This window comes from Condylura cristata, unplaced genomic scaffold (genome assembly GCF_000260355.1).
Source record: "Condylura cristata isolate star-nosed mole 26May11 unplaced genomic scaffold, ConCri1.0 scaffold00028, whole genome shotgun sequence".
Taxonomy (NCBI): domain Eukaryota; kingdom Metazoa; phylum Chordata; class Mammalia; order Eulipotyphla; family Talpidae; genus Condylura; species Condylura cristata.
Genome location: NW_004567129.1, coordinates 24864766 through 24867870, shown reverse-complemented (window position 1 = coordinate 24867870; position 3105 = coordinate 24864766).

Sequence of the window (3105 nt, the reverse complement as noted above, 5' to 3'; positions counted from 1 at the left end):
CCCCGCCCCGCCCCGCCCCGCCCGTGTCCTGCCCGCGGACCTCCTTCCCGTATTCCTCCGAGCCGCGGGACACGCGCTTCCGCCTCGCCTCCTCCAGGTCGACCCCGCGACCCATTCAGGTTTTGCCCTGCGTACCCTCAGGACCAGCCCCATCGCTCTGCCCTGGGCCGCAAATCTCAGTGTCACATCACTGCTCAGCCCCTGGCCCCACATCAGCTCCCAGACCCCAAATCTTAACCCCCCCCATAACTTCAAGAATTCCACACACATCCACACTCCAGGGTCCCCCACGGCTCAATAGCCCCCCGGGGCACCACTGCTAGGACTTCTTTAGGGCCTTCACATTCCACCCCACACTAAAGTTGCTGCATCAGGACCTCTAAAGTAGAGTCAACACACCTACAGAAGCCTCCTGCTCCTTCCCCTCTTGGTTATCTCTCCATACATTATTCCAGCTCAGACCACCCGGTATTCCCATCCTAGCTTTCCCCTGGAGTACAAATCCCATCCTGCTGGGTGACTGTCCAGCACATACAAGCCCAAGCACACACACACACACACACACACTTCACAACCCATGGGTCCCTGAAGGTGCCAGGTCACTGCCCTGTGGGAACCATAAGCCAGAAGCCTCCCCAGTTGTGCCAGGCAAGAATGGGGAGGTACCCCCGGTGCTCCCCTGGGACGAGGGGCGAGGGACAGTCTCCTGCTCTGGTTTTATTCTGCACGCCAGTATTTCTCAAAGTGTGGTCCCTGGGCCAGAATGATCATCAGCACCATTTTGAAACGTGTTAGAAATGAAAATTCTCAGAGCCTCTCCTCCCCACCCTCCCCAACGCGTAACACACACACACAAACCTATGAAATAAAAAGCTCCAGGAACAGCACCCAGAAATCAGTGTTTTAGAAAGCCCATAGGTGCTTCTGATATATACTAACCACCAACTGTATATTGTTTCAACCAATATACAAAATGAAAGGCCACACCTGAACAAGTGAAATCCTGAGAACTGACAGTGATTTTGAAGTCCAACCCCGGGGCCACCAAGCTCAGCAGCAATCACAACTAAGTCCATGCTCCTGCCCTTAAGACACGGGGCCTCAGCTTCACTTCGGTGCCCACAGAACTTCATAGAGGGCTGCTTCCAGTCCCCTGAAACTTTTCCAGATTTTCTCTTTGGTGCTACTAAAGGACCTCCAGGGACTCTCAGCTCCTACTCCCCCACCCCCCCACCATGGGACTGTACCAGCCCCACACTGCTAAGGGAGAAGGTGGCCTAGCCAGTCCCTGACAGCTACTGGTCTGGGCCTTGACCTCCTGACCTCCCCATGCATCTTCCAACTTGACTCTTCCTGCTTTGCCTCAAACCACAGCCCATAAAGCCTCCAGCACTTGATGCATCACAGCAAACTTTTCATCACCAGAAGCTTCCATAAGAGTTTTGGCCCACAACAAACAAAGGATGAGTTTTCACCATTAAAATAAAAGCATCAGGGCTCTCCCTGATGGCTCAACGGTTAAGCACTGCATTATGAAGCTCTCTGAAGCCACTACAGCATGAGTTTGATACCTGGCCAGGAGTGGACCCACATGGCGTGGCAGACCTCTCCTGACCCGCCCGCTGCTCCCCTCAGCAGTGTACTTTGTCAGTCGGCCTGCTCTGCTCCCCACTCTGTCTCTGGTGAATCCTCTCACCGCCCCTGCACCTCTGGCCTGTACCCCAATTCTGTAAGCATAAACAAATAAATCTTAAAAAATAAATAAATAAAAACATCTTCACCAAACGTCTTCATTCCGACATCTTCCCACCACCTCCTTAAATGGTGGGAATTCTAGGAAAAAAGTGGCAGTTTTCTGCCTGCCCCAGAAGTTATTGCCTGAGGGATGCCCCTGCTTCCACACCAGCCAGGTTTGGAGCTGAGAGCTCAGAAGAGGAGTTTCTCCCTGGCTGCCCAGAGCGCTGCCTCCAACCAGCACCTAGGCCACCTTGCAGCCTCCGGTGTGGCCACTAGACACCCAGCACTGGCCAGGCTTGACGGGGGCGGGACCTGGCTTTGCTTTTTTATACTTAGCGCCTAGGTAGACTGGACCAATGAGGTGTGAGCTAAAGGACCAATCATTTGTCAGCTCACGAATTAATTTTAGGCGCCAAATGTGCTGATTGGTCCTAAAATGGTCCAATCAGTGGCTTAGAACTGAAAATGGTCCAATCAGGCAGGTGTCAACCAGAGTGGGGGCTCTGAGGGAGAAGATGCGGCCGAGTGTAGAATGGTTTGCGGCTGGTGGACGCCCCATCTCTCACTCTGCCCCCCACCCCCCACCCCAAGAAGGAAGAACCAAGACGCAGTGTCCAGCTGCTGACGTGTGAAGAGAAGCGGAGCGCTTCACAGCCCGGGCCTGCCCCTGCCTGGCCTGCCCCGACCCCGCCTGGAGGGGGCGCCCAAGGCCCGGCCTGGTGTCGCCAGCCGCCTGCCTGTGGCCCCCTCACGAAGAGCTCTGTCAGGCAGCGCTGTGGGGCAGCTCTGTCGGGCAGCTGTGTCGGGCAGCTCTGTCAGGCGCGTTCGGAGGATTTGGCGTCTGGCGCCATGTCAGGTGCCGCCGCCTCCGTTGCTGTCTGTCCAGCGCCCGCGAGTCTGTCCAGCGTCCGACCTTCTGACTGTGGCTGGGGCTGCGGTGTCGTCATGTGGGGGCCCTGCCCGCAACACCCCCCGGATGCCTACGTTGGATTCCTGCCCCTGCTGCCCCAGGCCGCGCCCTCTCCAGCCCTCCTTGGCAGGAGGGCGCCATCTTGGACGAGCGGCCTTTGGGCTGGGACTCTCGGACGCTGCGGACACCACCGGGGTGAGTGAGCCGGGCCCCACGGCCTTGGCAATGCCTGTTTCCCCCTGTTTGTTAATTGCACCCCGTTGTTCTTGTTCCCTGAGCCCCAGTGTTCTGGCAGTGGTATGCGCAGGTGAGAACCCACAGCGACACATTTTCTGTCCTCAGAGGCTCCAGCCCCCCTGTAGCTCTATTTCACTATTTTCACCTAAATTTTATTTTTTTTAATTATTTTATTTTGCATAGAAGAGCTGGGGTGCGGGGGGCAGGTGAGAGGATTCACC